Raw genomic sequence first — 26,200 nt, forward strand, 5'->3', positions numbered from 1 at the left:
TGGACATGCCTGTTTTAGAGGGACCTGCAACCAGCTGACATCACTGCTTCCCATGTGATACAGCTAAGAACTCATCACCACCCAAAGGACTCACCCATCTGCTAAACTGACTTTTGTTCTGCTTAACCCTGTTGTATGCTATCTAGGGCTGCAATGAGTACTCAATTAAATAAAGTAATTAGACACAAAAAAATCATTGATGCAAATTATTTGCATCGAGGATTCGTTTGTGTCCTGTGACCATGGAGCGGGAGTGAAGAGCTTGCTATTGCTCCTGCTCCGTGGTTTCTCGCTGGCCTGAAATACTCACCTTTCCAGCAGGAAGCCTTCGGACACTCCACGGCCCCCCAATGTACTGACCTCCTGACGTACACACGCCGTAACCTGATGTGCTGTGTGACGTTGTGGCGTGTCGGTGGCACCCCTGCTGGAAAGGTAAGTTGGTGACAGCAAGGGTGTGGGGGCGCGACTAAGACCGGAGTGCACAGTGTCATAGCAACCAATGATGCTGTGCACTCCGCGTGTCAGGAGGAGGGCAGGCTGCATGGACGGGCAGAGCTCTGGGTGCTGGGACAGAAGCTCCATGTGGTAGCTGCAGCTAAAGCTTGCAGGGGGCATGTCCTCGAGATCCCAGGATAATACAAGAAAGGAAGTAACGGTGTCCATAAATAGTGCCAGCCAGGGTGCCCACAATAAATAAAAAAAAGGGTGTCAGAGTGCTTCTATGACTAGTGACAGTTTGTGTCACCATATATGATGGCAGCTAGAGCACCCTTCTGTATAGTGCCAACAACAGTGCTGCCATGAATGGCTCAAACCAGAGAATCACCTTTAATAATTCTAGTCAAAATGCTACCAGGAACAGTGCCCCCACAGTAACCTCATCAATAGTGCCAGCCACAATGCCCTTATCAATAGTGCCAGTGGCAGAGACTAGACAGAGTGATGATGGCACAAGGGGGAAGAGACGATGGCACAAGGGGGGAGAGACGATGGGGGAGAGCTTAAGGCACCGGGTGGGGGAGAGCTGATGGCACTGGGTGAGTGTAGCTGAAGACACTTGGTGGAGTGGAGCTGAAGGCACTGGGGGAACTGATGCACTTGGGCTGATCGCACAGGGGGGGAACGAAGGGTGTTGGGGACTGATGGCAGGGGGTCTGATGAGTTTTTATAAAGGAAAACAGTCTATTAATTCATTTTCTCTTATTAGATTACTCGATTAATCGTAAAATAACCGTTTACTGCAGCCCTAACCCTATCATCTGTATTTGTAACCTCAGACCACTGTATATATGTTGTGTGTATAGTGTTATTTCTAGTGAGCCCTTAAGGCGAATTAATACATAATTTAATCTTGTGCTGTCTTGTATCTCGATTACGAATCTCCACGTCCGTGTTTTCAGGCCTAGTTATATGCTACTGCGGGTTGGTTTCTCACCCTATATAATCCCGTTAGTGGACCGGGCTTACATCAAACGAGAAGCTGGTGGCAGTTACCCGGGCTAAGAACGCGCTGTTTCACTGGGGCAGTGAAAAGGCTCCCTCAGCTTGTTGCCTCTCTGTGCCCGTGTTGACAGGAGGAGTCTGAACACTGTACCAAGCTGACCTTACCAGCTCCTCAGGGACAGCGTAAAGTCACACCTTGGTAACCTGTGACCATACTGTATCTCGCTGGCTCTACGTAGTTGACATCCGACGTCAGTCGGGGTATGGTATTCGTCACAAGTGGTAATATACCTACTATAAATTAAAAAAATAGAAGCTCTTTGCACACATTTTTGATCTAAAACGTGTCAGGCCCACCTACCAGGCGTCAAGGTTGCTTCTGCAAATGGGTCCCTAACACTAACATAACTGCAATCAGTTGCTCTGGGCACCCATTTACAGCTTACTTTGCCCCATTCAGGACTTTTCTGTCTCTTTCATTAAACCTAGAAGCAGATTAAACTATTTTTTAAGACTAGAAATAGGAAGTTATTAGCTAAACAAACCAATGCAAGGTGGATGTGCTTAACCTGTGCAGCTGAGCACAAATGATTTATAACACTAAACAGACCCCATAAAACGTATTTATTGTATATCCAATGTGCAATATTATAATTCTTATGGGTTTCTGCCCAGAACTCATACATTTAACATTTCCTTTTTGCAGCAAAAACAAACAAATGAAGTGTTCCAAAGGTTTTCTTAAATTCTTCATCTGTTTGTCTTTTGATGCGTTTGACTCACTAAATTTTTTTTTTTTTTTTTAAACAAAACAGCTATTGTGATTTTCGGCATAACATGTTCATGACCTGTGACCCTTCATAAATCACCGGTTTCATTGGATAGAAAGGCAGACCAAATTGCACTATGTTCAATGAAAACATACACAGTGTAAAAAAAAGCATGTGTTAATGTCACCTGAAAATATCGAACAGTTTGTAATGCTCTACATTTCTAAATGCATTTTCACACAAAATTGTTCAAAAAACTGCTGAACTGGTGGAAACTTAAAGGGAACCTGTCATGTGGATATTTGATTATAATCTAACTAATTATATACAATCATTAACAACTACAAAGTACCTTCAATGTATTCACTGACTGGTGTGACAGATGGTTACCTCATAATATACACACAAAGATGCCACATGCTAATGAGCTGATTTGAGTCCAGTGTGAGGTCAATGAGTCCAGCGTATATTTAATTCAGAGCTATAGCCGCTCCCCTGCCCACCTGCTGCTGATTCATATGGAAAATAACTGTCATTCAGCAGCAGGTGGCGAGAGTCAGGAGCTCATGAATATTCAGGACTCATCATTATCAGCTGGAGCTTTTCAATACAAGATGTTGGCAGATTGTCTGGGTCAATTAAAGAAAGTGACCCAGCATTTTGCTGAGAATCAGTCACTTATTTATGTTGCCCTTAGTTAGGACACCATAAAACTGGTGACAGGTTCCCTTTAAGTCGTGACACCGAGGGGGTGGGGGTGCAACTAAGGCCGGGTGCCCGGAGTGCACAGCGTCATAGCAACCAACGACGCTGTGCACTCCGGGTGTCAGGAGGACGGCACAAGGGGAGCAGAGACGATGGCACAAGGGGGAGCAGAGACGATGGCACAAGGGGGAGCAGAGACGATGGCACAAGGGGGAGCAGAGACGATGGCACAAGGGGGAGCAGAGACGATGGCACAAGGGGGAGCAGAGACGATGGCACAAGGGGGAGCAGAGACGATGGCACTGAGTGGGGAGAGCTGAAGGCATCGAGGAGGGAGCTGAAGGCATCGGGGAGGGGAAGAGCTGACTGCTCTGGGGTGGGGGAGAGCGGACGGCACTGGGGTGGGGGAGAGAGGACGGCACTGGGGTGGGGGAGAGCGGACGGCACTGGGGTGGGGGAGAGCGGACGGCACTGGGGTGGGGGAGAGTGGACGGCACTGGGGTGGGGGAGAGCGGACGGCACTGGGGTGGGGGAGAGCGGACGGCACTGGGGTGGGAGAGAGCAGACGGCACTGGGGTGGGAGAGAGCTGAAGGCACTGGGGTGGGAGAGAGCTGAAGGCACTGGGGTGGGAGAGAGCTGAAGGCACTGGGGTGGGAGAGAGCTGAAAGCATGTGGGTGGGGGAGAGCTGAAAGCATGTGGGTGGGGGAGAGCTGAAAGCATGTGGGTGGGGGAGAGCTGAAAGCATGTGGGTGGGGGAGAGCTGAAAGCATGTGGGTGGGGGAGAGCTAAAAGCATGTGGGTGGGGGAGAGCTGATGGCACTGGCGGAGTGGAGCTGAAGGCACTGGGGTGGGGGAGAGCTGAAGGCACTGGGGGAACCTGATGCAATTGGGCTGATCGCACTGGGGGGAACGAAGGGTGTTGGGGACTGATGGCAGGGGCTCTGATGAATTTTTATAAAGGAAAACAGTCTATTAATAATAAAAAATAATAATAATCAGTAGAATACTCGATTGCTAAAATAATCGTTTGCTGCAGCCCTACATATGTTTTTACAATTGTCTTGCAGTATGTTTGGAGAGTAGCTCCCTCCTTTAGATTGAGCATTCCAAGGCCCATCTGACCAGGGCTTCTGAGCAGAGTATAAATGTAGCTGGTTCCTACACTGCCCTGAACATTGTAGGCTTAGGTTACGCCCAGGAGAGGCAGTCCTGTTAGTGTTAGGGACCCATCTGCAGAAGCCACCTTAATGCCGGTAAATGGGCCCAACACACGTTTAATCAAAAATGTGCGCAAAGAGTTTTCATTTTTCATGTCTAGTAGGTATAGTACCACTCACTTTGATCCAGAATAGTCCCTAATCCATAGTTCTATTTTTTGCATGTGTAATAGTGTGCTGCCATACAGAGGAAGACCAGCAATTTAAGGCTAGGTCTACACGACGACATTTGTCGCGCGACAGATAGGGCGCAACAGTTGTCGCGCGACATTTTGTTGCACTAATGTCGCGCGACAATTTTTATAATGGCAGTCTATGGTGTCGCACTGCAACATGCGACATGTTGCGACTGCGACGCGACAGTCGCAGAAAAATCCATCTTGAATGGATTTTCTGCGACTATCGCGTCGCAGTCGCAGCATGTCGCATGTTGCAGTGCGACACCATAGACTGCCATTATAAAAATTGTCGCGCGACATTAGTGCAACAAAATGTCGCGCGACAAATGTCGTCGTGTAGACCTAGCCTAAGGGTCTGTCTATAATTAGAAAAACAAGACTACTTGTTACTACAAAAAGCAGTTCAGATGCATTTACTTCAAATGGAGCCAACCTGCAATACCAGACAGACAATGGACAGGTGTGGTGCTGTTTTAGAAAAAAGTAGCAATGTTTTTTTTAATCCTGTCCAAACTTTTAAAAAATGTTGGAGGTTCCTTTACTGCAGATGATGATCAGCACTGGATGGTTAATTAAATATTATTTATTCCATAGACAAAAAGCTATACAATTAGCATTTATAATGTTTATAACCTGAAGGAACAGAAAAAATGAGGCATGATATGTAATAAATAACTGATGATAGATACAGATGTACAGATCATTAGGCCAACGCAACATCATCTGTTCATTATGAGCAATAGTCCACGCATCTGCAGAAAGGAAAACTCGTTGCATTTTTCCAAAAATTATTGGACAAGCTGGAAATGTTCTCGCTGCAGATGGTTGTTATTGCTGAATCTGCAATGATTATTTATGAGGGTCATTAAAGGGGCTTACATTGGGTTAAAAAAAAAAAAAAAGGGTTATATGGGAGCAACATTAAAAAAAAATAACTGCCTATGTAATAATCCTCTTTTCTCCTGCCATGGATACTCCCACCCCCACTGTGCTATGCCCACTGCACTGACAAGAATACAAAGTGACTGTCCCACTGTGGTCAGGCGTTGTGGACAACACGTCCACATGAAGGTTTGTATCAATTACTGGAGATTTCTTGTAAAGGATACATACCTGAATTGAAAAGTAATTGAAAAAAAAAAAAAAAAAGGCCTAATACTCTTTGATCTTGGAAGTACAGTATCTTTCCCTACAAAGCTCAGATGTTTGCGCTGCAAATGAAGATGTTATCATTGTCATGCCATTACCATGTACAGATACAGTGGAATTGTAGCATGCTCCCCTGCCACTCCTCCACATTCCTGTTAGTACACTCCTATAAACTGTGTGCCCATGCTGCTATAATCACAGGAATTAATGAACTAGCAAATACATATTCAACTTACATGTTTTTTTTTGTCTTGCTGACATAATGAGGGAGGAACTAAAGAGCTGCAGTAATTAAAGTATCCTCTTAGGCCGGGTTTACATATTCTGGTTTTCTGATGGAGTTTTTGGAACCAAGTGGAATAAAAAGAAGAAGTGAGTCAGTATCTTTATACTTACTCTACACTTACGTTTGGCTTAAAAACTGCCTCAGAATACAAACATTGAAGCCCAGCCTTAACCCTTTCAGTACGAGGCCACTTTTCACCTTAAATCCCAGGCTGGTTTTTGCAAATCTGATATATGTCACTTTATGTGGTAATAACTTTGGAACGCTTATCCAAGGCAAGCAATTCTGAGACCGTTTTCTCGTGACACATTGTCCTTCATGACAGTGGTAAATTTGAGTCAATAAATTTCCCCTTTATTTATAAAATAATCAAAAATGTACCAGAAATTTTGAAAAATTCTCAATTTTCTAAATTAGAATTTTTCTACTTTTAAGACAGATAGTAATACCTCATAAAATGGTATTCCCAATATGTCTGGTTTATGTTGGCATAATTTTGGAAATGTCATTTAATTTTTTTAGGACGTTAGAACGCTTAGAAATTTAGAAGCTATTCTTCAAATTTTAAACAAAATTTCCAAAACCATGTTTTTAGGCACCAATTCAGTTATAAAGTGATTTTGAGGGGCTTACGTAAAGGAAACCACCCATAAATGACTCCAATTTAGAAAGAACACCCCTCAAATTATTCAATTTGATGTTACAAACTTTGTTAACCCTTGAGGCGTTCCACAAGAATTAAAGCAAAATAAAACTCAATACGCATTACTCTGATTATGCAGTTTGGAAATACCCCATATTTGGAGGTAAACTTCTCTATGGGCATGTGGCAGTGGTCAGAAGGAAAGGATTTTGGAGGTAGATTTCGCTAGAATGGTTTTTAGGCACCATTTTGTATTTGAAGAGACCCTGACGTACTCCTACAGTGGAAACCCTCAAAAAGTGACCCCATTTTGTAAACACCACCCCTTAAAGAATATATTGAGGGGGTACTAAGCACTTTGACCCCCTAAACATTATACAGAATTTCGAAACATTTGGCTGTAAAAATGAAAAGTTTTGTTTCTTCCAATAAAATGTTGCTTCAGCCCCAAATTTTTCATTTTCATAAGGGGTAACAGGAGAAAAAGCACCCCATAATTTGTTACCCATTTTCTCCTAAATACGGCAACACCCCATATGTGGTGGTGAACTGCTGTGGGGGCACAGGATAGGAAGGAGCGTCATATGGCTTTTGCAGCGCAGATTTTGATGGATAGGTTTATGAGTGCCATTGGTTTTTATATTTTAAGTGATTATCTTATAAGGGGGCTCATTTTTCTGCAAGATGAGGTGATGGTTTGATTGGTACCATTTCAGGGTACATAAAACGTTTTGATCGCTTGATATTAAACTTTTTGTTAGGCAAGGTAAAAAAAAAATGGCTGCTTTGGCAAATTTTTTATTTTTTTTACAGCAGTCATCTGAGAAAGCATATAATGTGATATTTTTATAGAGCAGGTTGTTACGGACGCGGCGATACATAATATGTCTATCATTTTTATTAAGTTTTACACAGTGAAATCATTTTTGAACAGAATAAAATCTTGTTTTTGTGTTGCCATTTTCTGAGAGCCCTATTTTTTTATTTTTTGGGTGATTGTCTTAGGTAGGCGATTATTAGATTGGTAACATTTTGGGTACATAAGACTTTTTGATCACTTGGTATTACACTTTTTGTGAGGCAAGGTGACCAGAAAATGGCCTTTTGGACACAGTTTTTATTTATTTTTACGGCGTTCACCTGATGGGGTGGATGATGTGATCTTTTTTAGAGACGGTCGATATGGACGCGGCGATACCCAATATGTTTTTACAATTTCTTTTTTACTTTGTTTTGGGAAAAGGACACTTTTTTTTTTTTTTACTTGAAACTGAAATTTTTTTTTGTAAAACTATTTTTTTAACTTCTTTTTTCACTTTTTTTTTTTTTGTCCTACTCTGGGTCTAGTCCCCTTTACAATGCATTACAATACTTCTGTATTGTAATGCATTGGCTGTAAGTGTATTACTCACCATAGACTTTTTCCAGGGTGCAGGTGCCCACAGAGGGGGCTCTGAGTGCCGCCTCTGGCAACCGTGCCATAGGTTCGCCACCACCACAAGTGTAGCACTGGCCTTAGGCTGGAGCTACAGCTAGACTTTTTGTAGCACTACTTGTTGATTTTAACAATTTAGGATAGGTCATCAATACGTACTGGCTGCACAACCCCTTTAAGCTAATAAAAAGCACAGATCACGGTTTTTAAGTTAGAAACTTGTATTTACACATTGAGTTGCATATCATAAGTAGGTTTGAAGTGCATCATTGGATGTACGCTTTAATGCATGTACATAGTTCATACACGGCCTACGGACAAGACCTAGATGAAACCATCGTATGATGATGATGTATAACTGTTGGCAAATCTTTGCTCTACAAACTTGAATTGCCACTACAAGCCGGTAGATAGTTTTACTTTTCCATCAGAAACCGTTTAGCCAACTGTTTATTTTCCTCTCCCGCAGCCTGACGAGTGAAAGGCCTCCGTCCCTTTGAGGCAGGTTCTAGACTGCTGCCTGCATAGCTTACATTTTCAGTCCAGACTTGATTTCCAGTGTCTGACCTGTAATGACCCGAGTTCCCTGAGTGAGGCTCAACAGCTACTTAATATATCATATTTTATTTTCGAGTTTTATAGCAGCTCTTTGTGGACAGCTTCAGCTCACATTCTTTACTGTGTTTGGGTTTTCTGACAGTCTGGGGAGGACAGAGGGAAGCCGATTGTGATGGAGCTCAACTTGTAAAAGTGATAAATGAACGGCTACAGAATGCGCTAGAAGAAAACGACCTCATATGGAACAAACCGGAATTAAAAGAGCCGTTAAATGGAAAAATGAAGAGGCAATGTGTTATGATTCCATATATACACACAAGGGACCGAGGACATTTATACAGCATGTCAGCTCATCTACACAATCTTCTGGCCATTTTTATTTTACTAATTATAATAATTATTAGATTTATTACAGACTAGAAATAAGCTTGAGGTGGGAATGCAAGCAGAGTCTACGAATTTGGGATATCAACGTAACTACTCCATACTATACACTGGTCCCTCAAACTGTTCCATGAGACTATTGCAAAATATTGTAACTTGAGATTATAACTATAAATGGTTCAAATGCCCCTAAGTTCCAACCAAAAATAAGATGAAAAAATAAACAAAAAAATAAATAAAAAAGATTAAAGGGGTTTTCCCTGTGCTTAAAATAGGTCATTAATATCTGAACGGTTAGAGTCCAACACCCAGGACCACCTCCAATCAGCTTTGAAGAGACTATGGAGTTTCACGTCCTTCTCACAGTTAACCAAGCACAGCAACCTGCATTGTATAGTGGCTGTATTTGGTATTGCAACCCCGACCCATTCACTTGAATGGGACTGAGCTGCAAACAGGCCATGTGACCACTGAACACGACACCACTGGCAAAAGAAGAGACTCCAGTGCCGTGGTATAGGGCCCTAAATTTGGTTTAAAATTAAAATTTCCAGGATATTGTAAATTGAGGACTGGCTGTACTATATATACACAATATACTATAATATAAAGTGAGATAACTACTGAGGACAAATAGAACTTTACAAAAAGCCACCATGTTGCACCACTATATGTAACCTCTAGGCTGGCCATACGCATTCAATAGCTGTTGGCCAAGAGATGGATCGTCCAACTGCTATCTCTCACGACTCCCTCATGCACATACACATTCGGTTCAGCCAAAAGTGTACGTGCATTCAACGGAGGGATGAGAAAACCACTACTGAACACTTCTAGTGGTGATATCTCCTGAAAGAACAAAAGGATATGGTGGAAAATTTAATTTCGCTCAACGCTTTCCATATGTCGGGGGGGGGGGGGGGGGGGGAGGGGGGAACATGGGAGATTTCCTTAACACGTTAGGTTGTTGACCGAATCAAACGTTCTTGGAAGATCCATTTGATACACAATACAAGAGGCCTTTAGTCGTAGACCTACCAAATGCACACAGCAGTCTATGGGGCCATGCTGTATATCCACATGTCTCTAGATTTCACATACAGAGGCTTTTTCGCTATGATTCCATATGAATCTGACTAAATTTCCTGCATTATCCATCAGATGCAATATTACTTATTAATTACTTACTACTTAGTTGTTAATAACGAGATCCATGCAGCCTGCTAAAGTGGTCAAGTCCCAGGCAGTGCACATACATTCATTACCTATACATGCTGCCAGGGACCAGAGAATAAAGCAAAGTGAGAGCAAGAAGACCCCTGTGGATTTCCACCTATACTTACATGTGGGCAACACATATGCAGTGGTAGCACTTGTCCATTTTCTATTACACCCACAAAGGGGGTCACTTACTAAGTGATATTTGTCAGCTTTCTAGCATATATGTCACACATTGCGACACAAAGGTTATTTGCGCCGCAATCTGTGACTAAACCCACTCAAGCCAGGTCTAAAAAAAAAAAAAAAGTGGGTGTGGCTTGGACGGGCCGTCTCATTTGTCATTTTCTACACCTATTTTAGGCATAGCAAATGGTCTAAATTTAAGTCAGCAAGGAAGCAGTCTTACATTTAGACTGGCGGTGGATGCGCTGAAGTTATGTAGAGGCTGGCACTTCAACATAAGGCCTCATGCACATGACAGTATGTATTTTGCTGTCCGCAAAAAACTGATACGCAAAAAATACGGACGACATCCGTGTGTATTCTGTATTTTGCGGAATGGAACAGCTGCCCCCTAATAGTAATATCCTTGTCCGGACAATAATAGGACATGTTCTGTTTTTTTGCAGAATGGAAATACTAACATATGGAAATGGAATGCACACAGAGTAACTTCAGTTTTTTTTTTTTTTTTGCTGACCCATTGAAGTGAATGGTTCCGCATACGGTCCGCAAATAAAAACGGAACGGACACGGAAAGAAAATACGTTCGTGTGCATGAGGCCTAACTTTGATGGATTCACTGACAGCACAAGGGGTTATTAAGACCAGCGTCTAAAAACACTGGTCTTAATAAACTAGTTTCTTGGCAGAAGCCTAAAAATCAGTAAGGTGACAGGTGTGCTTTAAATGGATTTTCTGGGATTACTGTGGATTTTTAACAGATATGTTCATGTAGTTGCTTACCTCATGTACATCTTCGTCATGCATTTTGTTTCTCAATTTGGTCTCTACAGATTTATTTTCTCCATGTCAACTAATCATTTTGGCTTGTTTCCCTCCTGAATGTAGCACTTCCTGTTGCTGTATCCAACCAAACCCATGATGCACTTCCCCTTTCTCTGCCACACCACCAGCTCCTCCCACCCAGCTAGTTACATAGACACTGCCCTATCACCCAGCTAGTTTATAGCTCCTCCCACCCAGCTAATTACATAGTAACTGCCCTATCACCCAGCTAGTTTATAGCTCCTCCCACCCAGCTAGTTACATAGACACTGCCCTATCACCCAGCTAGTTTATAGCTCCTCCCACCCAGCTAGTTACATAGACACTGCCCTATCACTGCCCTGCCCATGGACAGAACATCACAGGAAATAAGAAAGAGCTGCATGGACATGGTCATGTGACCACAGGCCAGAATGGGAGATATAAAGATAAAAGAAATACATTACAAAATTACAGCAACCTTCATAAATGGTTATTTTAAAGGATGCTGATGCAAAACTGAAAATCCCTTGAAGGCTACAGGGTCCATACTAAAACTAGATAAAGATAAACACTGTGCCAAGAAATCGCTAAGCCCTAAAGTAATAAAATGTGAGAATTTGGAATCTTCTTGATTGATATAGAAATTAAACAAATATTTGTATTAAATACAAATATTTCACGTCTACAGAGAACACAGCGTTGAATCTGCTACAGTGTTTTTCCCCAAACCTGAGGAAAATAACTAGCTAGTCTGTTGGGCAACAGTTTCCATATACTTTAGGTATAAGAGTGAAAACTAAAGCCATATGTTCCAGGATTAACAGTCTGCAATAAATGCATCTCTTTTTCAGACAAGCTTTTTGCCCATTACAAATCACAGAAAGCACATAAAACTTTAAGCTGCATTTTCCTAATTCAATTACATGCTTACAATTTTCAGGTCCTTTCACAAACTTTAAATGACAGAAGCAAGTAGCCATAGCTTGAGTAAACTGAAAGGTTCGTTCTGCAGATTATATCTTTCATGGCTGGAGCTACACTGCATTAAAGCTGTAGGAGATTTCAGGCAACTTCTTTTTTTTTTATATATATATTTTTTCTTCTTTATAATTCATTTTAATCTCTCATCACAATTCCATTCTAACCTGATTCACATGCAGTGTGTGTACCATTCGAGTTACATAGGTTGTGACAACTGTAGCATGCATGGATTTACTGGGATTTCACTGTTGCTATATTGAAGGGCACTTTTATACGAGCCGGGTCAATTATTGGGGCAAGCAAATGTATGAACACTCGTTCCCGATAACTGTTCCATGTAAAGGTGCTGCCATTGCATGACAAAGGGCAAATACTTGTTCAACGAGCGATTGCATTTTTCTTGTGGCATCTAAAATCATCATTTGTGGCTGCCTCCATGAGGATAAACAATCACAGTAGCGATCATTGATCCCCCTACAAAGGTAGGATTGCTGTATATAAGAGCAGATTTATTTTTGCTCAATGATTGGGAACAAATTGTTCTAAATCACTGTCCTGTGCATTGGCCCATGTAAAAAAATCCTTAAGGAGTTGCAAGGTTATGTAACTCTGGACAAGCCTTCTTTTAAGGGGCCATTCCAATGTCCGCGGAACGGAATTGCGGACCAATTCATTTCTATGGGCCGCACTTACTGGTCCGCAATTCTGTTCCTGAAAAAAAATAGAACATGTCCTATTCTTGTCCGCAATTGCGGACAAGAATAGGCACATTCTATTAGTGCCGGCAATGTGCGGTCCGCAAAATGCGGAACGCACATTGCCGCTGTCCGTGTTTTGCGGATCCACAAAACACGTTGCGGACGTGTGAATGGACCCTAAAGATTACAGCAAGCTTTTAAGACAGTTTTTCATAGTGCTGGCCCACTCCATTGTAGTGTCATCTCGTCTTAGTAATGGCAAAATAAGAAAACCCCTTTAATGCAAAATATAGCGACTTACCTTTTCAATGGCGCTTCGGGTCCTGTTTCCAGTGCTTATGGTTCCCTAGGAATGGAAGTGTGATGTCCCGTCTGTCGTCATGTGCACTGCCTCCACCATTTACTGGCCTCAGAAGTGACATGTCCCCAAGAGGTACATGATCAAAGAGGCCAGTGAATGGCTGCAGTGGTGCACATGACGACAGACTAGACTTCATATTTCTGGTCCACAGGAGACTGGAAGCAGCAAGGACAGGACTAAAGTGCCAATGACTGGCTTTTCCTTTTAAGTAAAATGCATCCAGGCTCTTAAAGAGGTTCTCCGAGAATGATCTCAAATGGCTGCCAGCAACCTGTCCTAGAATGTGAGGCAGAACTGGTTGCCACCACTAGCAGAGCTGCCTAGGTGGGTGAGGAGGTGGGGCATCACTACACACTGCATTGCTCTACAATAGATGGTAATGATGTGATCCTGTCTAAGATATGTCATCATGGCTGAGCAGCCTGACAGGAACACTCACCAATATGTAGTATATGAAGGTGCCCCCAATTTGTCACACTCATAACTACTTAACTGCAACTAGACATCACTGTGGATCCCAAAAGAAGGTTTACTAGCAGCTCCTGTGTTAACGTGGTACTAGTTTAGAGAAGTGCATTAAGTGGTGCTGAGTGACATATTAAAAGGGAACTTGTCACCATGAAAATGCAGTGTAATCTGCTAGCAGCATGTTATAGAGCAGGAGGAACTGAGCTGATTGATATATAGTTTTATGGGAAAAGATTCAGTATATTCTGTTTATCATTCATTTAAATTCTTGCTCATTCTGGGCTTTAAAGTCCAGGAGATGGTCCTATCAGTGATTGACAGCCTTCCCTCTATGACTGTGTATACAGAGAGAGCTGTCAATCACTGATAGAACCAACTCCTGGACTTCCAATCCCAGAATGAGCAGGGATATAAATGAATAAAATACAAAATTTACTGAATTTCATGAACTATATATCAATCTGCTCAGCTTCTCCTGCTCTATAACATGCTGCCTGCAGTTCAGATTCCATGGTCAACCTGATTGGTTCCCTTTAAGGGGGCTTTCTGGCCTTTGTGACGACAACCCCTATGGTACTAATCTGAGCCCATTAACAAAATAAAATACCACTCACCTGTCCGCGGTCCCACTGCAGCACTGATCCTGGCTGCTTCTGGTCTCCATAGAACCAGGAAGCAGTCTGGTCCTATACCTACTGTGGCCAATCAAATGCCTTAGCGGTTATATTGGTTTGAACAATGTCAGAGAGGTTAGTGGTGTTTTCTTTGTTAAGGGGCCCAGGTTAGAGCCATAGGGGTTGTTGGCTGTAAGGTCGGGCAACACCTTTAATCTAGTACATTCCAATATAACAGAACATAGCAACAGAACTTAATTCTCCAAAGGGTCCCTGGCAGATAGCGTTGCTAGGGAAAGTTGATCTCAAACCCATATTTTCCATGCAGTGGTCGCTGTTGGAGAAATGTAGTATTACATGGCGGTTATTTAAACAAATCATGTCTGCCAGAGGGACATCTTGCAGAGATGGACTTGACTCAAGTGAGATAAAAGACCAACCAAGGGCTTCAGATGTTTAGTAGTGACTTAAATGGGTTGTCTCATAACCATAAAGGACAATCTCCTCTCTAAAGATAGCGGACCCAGCGATGAGGAGATTAATATGGTTCAAGGTCCTGAAACTGTTATGGGAAGTACCAGCTGGCCACACATGTGAACAGGCAACCATGTAATACATAGATGTGCTAAATCAAAAAGAAAAGGGGGAGCTTCTGTTATTTAGACGCTCCCTGACTTGGCTAAAGCGGAAGGGACCAATAGGTGTATCATGTCCTATAAGGACAACCCTTTCTGGGTCCTCTTCTCCTGGTCTGAAGGATCTTGTCCAGAAAATCATAGGGAAAAGTGAAGAAAATATTGCTAAGGGGAAAACAAAGTGTTACTAACACCTAATAAAACCCATAGTAGTGTTGAGTGAACTTCTGTTTTCAAGTTCGGCGTACAAGATTCGGGTTCGGGATATCTAAGAATTCATTATGGATTCTGCTACCATGGACCATAACTGATGGTCCGTGGTAGCGGAATCCATGACAGAATTCTTAGATAACCTGAACCTTGTACGCCGAACTTGAAAACAGAAGTTCGATCATCCCTACTCAATAGGCATCCATTGTTTAATATGGATGACAGTAGTCATATGGTATGGACTGCTGGTCATAGCTCTGGAAAAGATGAGATTGCACTCCCCCTCTATTGCCTGCATATGTACTACTAAAATTACTATAGAGTAGCTCTATAGTACCTTCTTCTGGCTCTTTAAAGTGCTGTCCTGCATGCTAGTTCAACTGTAGAACAACTGGAAAACCTGCAATTTGTAGAAAGAGAGAAGGGTTTGCAGACAACTTTCTACACAATGGGGAATCACTTCTACAAATGCAGTGTTCATAGATGCCCTCTAGTGGCCAGTGGATTTTTTTTTTTCTTAAAGCAAAACGATAATTGAAAAACATGACTCTCTGCAACATGTTAATCATATGTATGCAAACCATTGTTATGACTATTTATGGATGCAGAGGTTGCATTTCAGCTGATACATGTGACGATACCCTTAGGCTAGGGCCCCACTGGGATGTTTTGCAACTCTACTGACTGATTTCAACTACTGAGTGATAGCACCAGTCTGCAAGTCTTCAAAACTTCGGAATAATACTGTATGGAGATTCATCTCCATACAGTGTTAGAATGTATGGGCTCCGATGAGCCGAAGTTAGTTATTCGCGAAGTCACGTGTGACTTCGTTAAATCTCTTCAATAATTGTTTTTTAAAGTGGAGAACCACTTTAAAACTTGAAACCGAACTTGGCTTCGGTTCTGATGTACTAGTTTATCCTATTCCCAGCATGATGCCATAATGTAAACAGAAAGCACATAGTGCATGTGCGGCATCCTCTCCATTCACTGCTATGGGACTACCAAAAATAGCCGAGCGAGCACCCTCAGCTAATTTCCGAATTCTAATAGCAGTAAATGGAGAGCAAGCCATGCAAGCGAGGCCAACCTTCTATTCACTACTTACGGAAGCAGACAAGCCAGCAGTCTTCTGTTTATGTTGCTCTCAGTTCATACTGGTGCCCTATACTGGAGATAGGACCCAATTTTGTCCCATCAATATGCCATACACGTCCTAGATGGGGACACTCCTTTGAAATCTATCAGTAGTGCTACAAGTGTAAGTAGACCTTGTCTAAGCCATATAGTATGGTATGTCTATATAACTGTAAAATTATGTTTAAAGGGGTTATCTGACTATTTGTAACTGAAACTATCCTCTAGCATGATAGGTCAACAGATTCAGTGGGGGATCTGACACCTGGTGGTTGTATGATATGCTGTTTTTAACCCCTTAAGGACTGGGCTAATTTTCACCCTAAGAATAAGGCAATTTTTTACAAATCTGACCAGTGTCACTTTATGTGTGAATAACTTTAAAACGCTTTTACTTATTCAGGCCATTCTGAGAATGTTTTTTCATCACATATTGAACTTCATTACACTGGTAAAATGGAGGAAAAAAAAAATCATTTTTATAAAAAAAATACCAAATTTACCAAACAATTTCCAAGTTTCAATTTCTCTACTTCTATAACACCTAGTAATACCTCCAAAAATAGTTATTAATTTACATTCCCCATATGTCTACTTCATGTTTGGATCATTTTAGGATAGCAATTTTATTTTTTAGGAACGTTAGAAGGCTTAGAAGTTTAGAAGCAAATCTTGAAATTTTTCCGAAAATTTCCCAAACCCACTTTTTAAGGACCAGTTCAGGTCTGAAGTCACTTTGTGAGGCTCAAATAATAGAAACCACCTAAAAATGACCCCATTTTAGAAACTACACCCCTCAAGGTATTAAAAACTGATTTTACAAATGTTTTTAACCCTTTAGGTGTTCCACAAGAATTAATGGAAAATGGAGATGAAATTCCCGAATTTCACTTTTTTGGCAGATTTTCCATTTTAATATTTTTTTTTCTGCTAACAAATCAAGGATTAACAGCCAGACTAAACTCAATATTTATTGCCCTGATTCTGTAGTTTACAGTAACACCCCATATGTGGACGTAAACTGCTGTATGGGCACACGGCAGGGCGCAGAAGGAAAGGAACAGCATATGGTTTTTGGAGGGCAGATTTCACTCGGATAATTTTAACTTGCCATGTCACATTTGAAGACCCCTAGAGTAGAAACTCCAAAAAAGTGACCCCATTTTGGAAACTATGGGATAAGGTTGCAGTTCTGTTGGTACTATTTTAGGGTACAGATGATTTTTGGTTGCTCTATATTACACTTTTTGTGAGGCAAGGTAACAAAAAATAGCTGTTTTGGCATTGTTTTTATTTTTTGTTATTTACAACGTTCATCTGACAGTTAAGATCATGAGCTATTTTTATAGAGCAGGTTGCTACGGACGCGACAATACCAAATATGACTACTTTTTGTTGTTTGTTTCACTTTTATATAATAAAACATTTTTGAAAAAAAATATATATTTTTGTGTCTCCATATTCTGAAAGCCATATTTTTATTTTATTTTTGGGCGACTGTCTTATGTAGGGGCTAATTTATTTTGGTGGATATGTCTTTTCGATCGCTTGATATTACACTTTTTGTAATGTAAGGTGACAATGGCTTTATTTACATCATTTTATTTTTATTTTTTTTACGGTGTTCACCTGAGGGGTTGGGTCATGTGATATTTTTGAAGAGAAGGTTTTTACGGACGCGGCGATACCTAATATGTCTATTTTCTTATTAACACAAATATAATTTTTGAAACAAAAAAAAAATATCATGTTTTAGTGTCTCAATAGTCTCGAGAGCCATAGTTTTTTGTTATTTTTTGGGCGATTGTCCTATGTAGAGTCTGATTTTTTGCGGAATAAGGTGACGGTTAGATTGGTACTATTTTGGGAGGCATACGCCTTTTTGATCGCTTAGTGTTGCACTTTTAATGATGTAAGGTGACAAAAATGTCTTTTTTTTTTAAAACACTTTTTTTTTATGGTGTCTATCGGACGTGGTGGATCATGTGATATATTTATAGAGCTGGCCGTTACAGACGCAGCAATATCTAATATGTGTGTTTTTTTTTGTTTTTTTTATTATAAAATTAGAGGAAAGGGGCTTTTTTTTTATTTTTTTAACTTAAAACTATTTTCTTTTATTGAAAACTTTTTTTTTTTTTTACTAAACTTTATTTCTGTCCCACTCTGGGAATTCAACTTTTGGGGGTCTGATCCCCTCTGCAATGCATTACAATACATCTGTATTGTAATGCATTGCCTGTGAGTATATGACTCTATACACTAACAGGTTGCCTAGGAGACCGGGCCTGAGGCTGGATTTCCTCAGCTCCCGTAGAAGGCATTGGGCAGCCTCTGCACCACATCGGGCTGTCTTCTCACTCATCGGGTGGCGGGGACTCGGTGGGCTCCCTCAACCACAAACAACTTCTATGTGCACTCCTAGAGTCCCGGCCACCAGAGAGGCCGGCGCTTTTTTCTACAAACCAGATTCCCAAAAAGTTGGGACACTATACAAATTGTGAATAAAAACTGAATGCAATGATGTGGATATGGCAAATGTCAATATTTTATTTGTAATAGAACGTAGATCACAGATCAAACGTTTAATCCGAGTAAATGTATCATTTTAAAAGAAAAATACGTTGATTCAAAATTTCACGGTGTCAACAAATCACAAAAAAATCACAAAAAAGTTGGGACAAGTAGCAATAAGAGGCTGGAAAAAGTAAATTTGAGCATAACGAAGAGCTGGAAGACCAATTAACACTAATTAGGTCAATTGGCAACATGATTGGGTATAAAAAGAGCTTCTCAGAGTGGCAGTGTCTCTCAGAAGCCAAGATGGGTAGAGGATCACCAATTCCCACAATGTTGCGCAGAAAGATAGTGGAGCAATATCAGAAAGGTGTTACCCAGCGAAAAATTGCAAAGACTTTGCATCTATTATCATCAACTGTGCATAACATCATCCGAAGATTCAGAGAATCTGGAACAATCTCTGTGCGTAAGGGTCAAGGCAGTAAAACCATACTGGATGCCCGTGATCTCCGGGCCCTTAAACGACACTGCACCACAAACAGGAATGCTACTGTAAAGGAAATCACAGAATGGGCTCAGGAATACTTCCAGAAACCATTGTCAGTGAACATAATCCACCGTGCCATCCGCCGTTGCCAGCTGAAACTCTACAGTGCAAAGAAGAAGCCATTTCTAAGCAAGATTCACAAGCTCAGGCGTTTTCACTGGGCCAGGGATCATTTAAAATGGAGTGTGGCAAAATGGAAGACTGTTCTCTGGTCAGACGAGTCACGATTCAAAGTTCTTTTTGGAAATCTCGGACGCCATGTCATCCGGACCAAAGAGGACAAGGACAACCTAAGTTGTTATCAACGCTCAGTTCAGAAGCCTGCATATCTGATGGTATGGGGTTGCATGAGTGCGTGTGGCATGGGCAGCTTGCATGTCTGGAAAGGCACCATCAATGCAGAAAAATATATTCAGGTTCTAGAACAACATATGCTCCCATCCAGACGTCATCATCTCTTTCAGGGAAGACCCTGCATTTTTCAACAAGATAATGCCAGACCACATTCTGCATCAATCATAACATCATGGCTGCGTAGGAGAAGGATCCGGGTACTGAAATGGCCAGTTTGCAGTCCAGATCTTTCACCTATAGAGAACATTTGGCGCATCATAAAGAGGAAGGTGCAACAAAGAAGGCCCAAGACGATTGAAGAGTTAGAGGCCTGTATTAGACAAGAATGGGAGAGCATTCCTATTTCTAAACTTGAGAAACTCCTCGGTCCCCAGACGTCTGTTGAGTGTTGTAAGAAGAAGGGGAGATGCCACACAGTGGTGAAAATGGCCTTGTCCCAACTTTTTGGGGATTTGTTGACACCATGAAATTCTGATTCAACATATTGTTCCCTTAAAATTGTACATTTTCTCATTTCTAACTTTTGTTCCGTGATTTATGTTCTATTCTGAATAAAATATTAGAAGTTGGCACCTCCACATCTTTGCATTCAATTTTTATTCACGATTTGTATAGTGTCCCAACTTTTTTGGAATCCGGTTTGTATATTGCGTTAGCATGACCACCACTGATTGATTGCAGGGTGGTCATAACCATGGAAACGAGCAGTGGTATAATGTGATGGAAAATATTAGATTACACTTACCGGTAATCGGTTTTCTTTGAGTCTATGACAGCTCCCTGGAGAGACCGCCCCCACCTCCACAGGACAGGAAACAGAACCTCCTTTTAAAAGAGGGATCATCCCCTCTACCTCCAGTCCTTTTCTAAAGAACTAAGAAACATAATATCTTCATAACCCAAACCAGGGGTGCACAACCCACACTTTAGTAGGAGCAGGACAGGTGTCGGATCCCCCCCGACTGTCAGAACCAGCACTAGACCTGAGGAGAAGGCAGAAGCAGAGTATCAGCTCTTCTTCCTTCTCCTCACACAGGTGAGCGTCACGCTGTGCAGTGTAGACCCGGCGATCACATGGACTGAGGACTGCAGAGCCTCACCAGCCCTGCCCTGAACAAAGCCCCCCCCCCCTTAAAGATCTTAAACATTACTCTCAAATATTGTTCACAAATCTGTCTAAATCTGTGTTAGTGAGAACTTCTCCTTTGCCGAGATAATCCATCCCACCTCACAGGTGTGGCATATCAAGGTGCTGATTAGACAGCATGAATATTGCACAGGTGTGCCTTAGACTTCCCACAATTAAAGACCACTCTGAAATGTGCAGTTTGATCACACAGCACAATGCCACAGATGTTGCAATGTTTGAGGGAGTGTGCAATTGGCATGCTGACTGCAGGAATGTCTATCAGAGCTGTTGGCCGTGCAATAAATGTTCATTTCTCTACCATAAGCTGTCTCCAAAGGCGTTTCAGAGAATTTGGCAGTACATCCAACCGGCCTCACAACCGCAGACCACGTGTAACCACACCAGCCCAGGACCTCCACATCCAGCATGTTCACCTCCATGATCGTCTGAGACCAGCCACCTGGACAGCTGCAACAACAATCAGTTTGCATAACCAAAGAATTTCTGCACAAACTGTCAGAAACCGTCTCAGGGAAGCTCATCTGCATGCTTGTCGTCCTCACTCATCTGGGTCTCGACCTGACTGCAGTTTGTCGTCGTAACCGACTTGAATGGGTAAATGCTCACATTCTATGGCATCTGGCACGTAGGAGAGGCGTTCGGTTCATGGATGAGTCACGGTTTTCAATGTTCAGGGCAGATGGCAGACAGTGTGTGTGGCGTTGTGTGGGTGAGCGGTTTCCTGACATCAACGTTGTGAATCAAGTGGCCCATGGTGGAGGTGGGGTTATGGTATGGGCAGGCTTATGTTATGGACAAACGAACACTGGTGCATTTTATTGATGGCATTTCGAATGCACAGAGCCACCGTGACGAGATCCTGAGACCCATTGTTGTGCCATTCATCCACGACCATCACATCATGTGGCAGCATGATAATGCATGATCCCATATTGCAAGGATCTGTACACAATTCCTGGAAGCTGAACACATCCCAGTTCTTGCATGGCCAGCATACCCACTGGACATGTCACCCATTAAGCATGTTTGGGATGCTCTGGATCGCGTATATGACAGAGTGTTCCAGTTCCTGCCAATATTCTGCAACTTCGCACAGCTATTGAAGAGGAGTGGACCAACATTCCACAGGCCACAATCAATAACCTGATAAATTCGATGCGACAGAGATGTGTTGCACTGCGTGAGGCAAATGGTGGCCACACCAGATACTGACTGGTTTTCTGACCCCCCCCCCCCCCCCCCGTAAGGCAAAATTGTGCATATTTCAGATTGGCCTTTTATTGTGGGCAGTCTAAGGAAAACCTGTGCAATATTAATGCTGTCTAATCAGCACCTTGATATGACACACCTGTGAGGCGGGATGGATTATCACGGCAAAGGAGAAGAAAAAAAAAAGGAAAATGTGCAAAATAAAGTCAGTGTCCCCCGAAGCAGAAATATATTTAAAAAAATTAAGTAAAAATAAATAAAAAATTAAAATAGTAAACTACATAAAAACGCCCCTACCAAACAAAACCATTACAATTATCACCCCATTCATGTGAAACTATACATATTGTATAATAGAACGATCCAACACATATAGGGAACTAATTATAATAATTTGCATATTTAAATAATGAGCTTTAGTTTGTACAATAATATATATCTTTTTAAAGGGGTTCTGCACTTTCATTTAACTGATGATCTAACTGACGATCTAACTGATCGGCGGGGATCCGACACCCGGGACCCCCGCCGATCAGCTGTTTGAGAAGGCAGCGGCGCTCCAGCAGCGCCGTGGCCTTCTCACTGTTTACCGCCAGGCCGCCCGCCCACTGACGTCACGACTTGTATCAACTAGAGTGGGCGCGGCTAAGCTCTGTTCACTTGAATGGAGCTTAGCCGCGCCCACTCTAGTTGATACAAGTCGTGACGTCAGTGGGCGGGCGGCCCGGCGGTAAACAGTGAGAAGGCCGCGGCGCTGCTGGAGCGCCGCTGCCTTCTCAAACAGCTGATCGGCGGGGGTCCCGGGTGTCGGATCCCCGCCGATCAGAAGCTGATGATCTATCCAGAGGATAGATCATCAGTTAAATGAAAGTGAAGAACCCCTTTAAGTAATTTTAACTCAGTTTCCCCCTAATAAAACTAAAAAAAATATTAAAAAGCCCTGCGTTATGTAATAAAAAGCTGCAAAAGTTATTTTGGTCATGGTTCAAGTGTTTGAACCATGTGTGATAAATCACAAAAAAGTGACTGGTCATTAAGGTCTTTTCAGGCCTGGTCATAAAAGGGTTAACCAAAAAAGTGCTTTCCCAGCAAGTAAGGCCTCATACACACGATTGTACCTTTTCTTTTGGTCTGCAGGACACCAGCCATGTGTGTTCTGCATTTTGCAGAACGGAGTAACGGATGCGGACAGCACATGGAGTGATGTCGGCATCTTTTGCGGCCCAGTTGAAAAGAATGGGTCTGCATCCAAGCCGCATAAAAAATAAAATGCAGCTCAGATGCGGACTAAAAACAATGGGCGTGTGCATGAGCATTCAGGGAAAGTGCTTACTGGTTATTGCAGGGCACCTACAGTATATCTGGGGGTGCAGGAGGTGGTAAGAACCAGTGAGCGCTGTCCTCTGCAGGACATGGCCTCTCTTAGGGTGATTGACGGATGCAAGTGAATTAGCTGAACCCTTGATCTGAAAAGCAAAGCCTTCTGAAGGGGTAACAGGCACTTCTGGGAACTGGAGTCAAAAATCATTCCTAGGAAGCTGCATCTTCGGCTTGGGCATAAACTGGATTTTTCCAGGTTTATCTCCCATTCCAGCTTCTCTACAACCTCCTTTAACCAGGCAATCTGTCCCTGAAGAACCAGACTTGACCGGGCCACAAGAAGAAAATCGTTCAGGTGAGGTATAATTTTGATCTCCCTCTGCCTGACGTGGGCTATCATTTCTGAAAAATCTTTGTGAAAACCCTCGGAGCTTGAAGGAGCCCAAAGGATAAAGCCTGGAACTGAAGATGCAGAACATCCCTCTCTAACTGGACTGCTACCCTCAAAAACTTCTGGGGGCTGGGATGGATGGGGAAATAAAAGTACACATCCCTCAGGTCTACTGTGGCCATAAAGCAGTCCGGGAAAAAGATTGATCACAGTTGACTTGATGGACTCCATACGAAATCTCTCGTACAGCAGATACCGGTTCAAACACTAAGTTTATTATGGTCTGAAACAAGCCATTTGGTTTTTTGACAAGAAAAAGGGTCGAATAAAACCCCTTTTTTTACTTCCTGCTCTGGAACTGTTACCAACATCTTTTTCTCTATTAGGGTAAAAACCTCTGAGATGATGGCTGACTGTTTTGTGGGATCTGAACGGTAATCTGTAATTACAAATATCTTTTCAGGAATGCTATGACATTTTAGCTTTAGGCCCTCTCCTATCACAAAATTTATCATACAGACGACCTCCGACAGGGGCCCTGGCGTCATTGGGACTGCTTTTTTGAGGTATCTGACCCGTAAAAAAGAAATCCCTTATTTTTCCTACCAGCCCCTGTAAACTTCTTCGCTCTTTCCTTCCCCTTAAAGCCAGGGCCGGCGCTCCCATAGCGGCAAGGGGGGCAATTGCCCCCGGGCCCCCGAGTCCTTAGGGCCCCCCCCCACGCCAGCCCGCTACTAACTATAGGGAGGACAATCACACGGTGATGAGCGCTTCCATTGTGAAAGCGCTCATCTCCAGTCATCTGTATCGCCGTCCTCAGGACAGCGATACAGATGGCTGTGCAGCAGGGCAGGGGAGGAAGAGGTGTGTCCCTTCCCCTTCCTCCGATAGGCTGCAGGCATCGCGCCGCCTGAGCCCTGAGCCGAACAGCGCGGGACACGGGCCGGAAGAGGCCTACATCGCATCGCTGCCAAGGAGGTAAGTATAACAGTTTTTTTTTTGTGTGTGTTCAAGTACAATACTGGCACATGATTGTGGGGGAGCTCTTATTACTGGCACATGATTGGTGGGAACTATAGGGGCATCTACTGAGGCCACAAAGAACGGTTATTTTATATGGGGGCTCTGTATAGGGGCATTTTATACTGAGACACATTATGGTGGGTACCATGGGGAAGGGGGGAGAGGACTACTATGGGGTCATCTATAGGGGGGCACTAAGAAAGGGTATTTTATACTTACAATTAAGGGGGACACTGAGGGCATCTACTGGGGCACTATATATGGGGCATTTTATACTGGTACATTATGGGGGGTACTAGGAGGGAGGGGGGAGAGAAGCACTCTGGGGGCATTTACTGGGGTCACTATATAGGGGTATTTTATACTGGCACATTATGGGGGCACTATGGGGACATTAGCGCAACTGGGGGCATTACAAGGGGGTATTTCTTGCACTGTTACATTATAAGGAGAATTATTTCTACTGGGGGAGGGCTTTATTACTCCTGCATGGTATGAGCCCCCTAGTAGCAGCACCAGCCTCTCCCTGCTTTGCTATCCCTCTGCCCCTTCTCCAAATTCTTATTATGAAATCTTTCTCATTAGGATAAAACACAACATCAGCTAGCGCCCGGCCAAAGTGTTGAAGTGGTGTCCGAGATCCCCAAGGGCCAAGCCAAGTAATTGTAAGTTTTCATTTGAAATATGTTTGTTATACACATATAGCATACAATGTGCCCACAATATACAGTTTCTTCTGTAAAAGTCATCAAGTGTCATGGGGGGGGGGGGGGCCTTATTGTTTTTCGACCCAGGGCCCCATTTCACCTAGAACTGGCCCTGCTTAAAGCTCTATTGAATCTGGGATGGAAGGACCTCCGGGGGGGGGGGGGGGGGGGGGGTGATTAACAGAGGGAAAGCCTTTCTTCTTGTCAGAGGCCTTTTCTAGTAAATCGTCAACGACCGGCCCAAACAAAAACTCGCCCTGACAAGAAATAGCAAAAGTTTTGCCTTGGAGCTAGCATCCCCATTCCAGCCTTTTAACCAAATTGCCCTACAGGCAGAGTTGGGTAAGGTGGAGGCCCCAGTGGAAAATCTTAGAGTCCGCAGAATTGTCCGCTAAGAAATCTAAAGCATTATTTATAGTAGGTAAGGAAGAAAGTAACTGCTCCCTAGGGGTACCCCCTTTAATGTGAGCCTCTAACTCCCCCATCCACACTTTTAGGGACCTAGCAATGGATGTAGCGGCAATAGCAGATTTAAAAGCCGCCACAGAGGCTTCCCAGTTCTTTCTTAAATAAACCTTTGCTCTCTTGTCCATCGGGTCCTTAACTGAACCCATATCTTCAAAGGGGAGTGCGGCTTTTCTGGACATTTTTGACAAATAGATAATTCCATTTCCCCAAAGAAGGAACAAAAAACTTCCTATCAGGTTTTTTCCATTCACTGTCAATCACCGCTTGAATGTTTCTATGCACGTCAAACACCTTTCTTTTCTTGGGACCTAACCCCTCAAATCAGTCTTTGACTGATAGCTGTGGCTTCTGATCATCCAACCCCATGGTAACTCTAACCGCCTTGAGTGTTCTGAACATGAAACAATGGTTCCCCTGCG

The 26,200-nt window shown here is 42.7% G+C and overlaps 1 protein-coding gene across 1 annotated transcript in view; it reads right to left on the reverse strand.

Moving 5' to 3' along the window:
• Positions 1 to 26,200, reverse strand: part of CWC27 (CWC27 spliceosome associated cyclophilin) — a 256,562-nt gene that overhangs the window by 9,349 nt on the left and 221,013 nt on the right. The gene's annotated exons all lie outside the window — the stretch shown is intronic.

This window comes from Bufo gargarizans, chromosome 1, assembly GCF_014858855.1.
Source record: "Bufo gargarizans isolate SCDJY-AF-19 chromosome 1, ASM1485885v1, whole genome shotgun sequence".
Classification (NCBI taxonomy): Eukaryota; Metazoa; Chordata; class Amphibia; order Anura; family Bufonidae; genus Bufo; species Bufo gargarizans.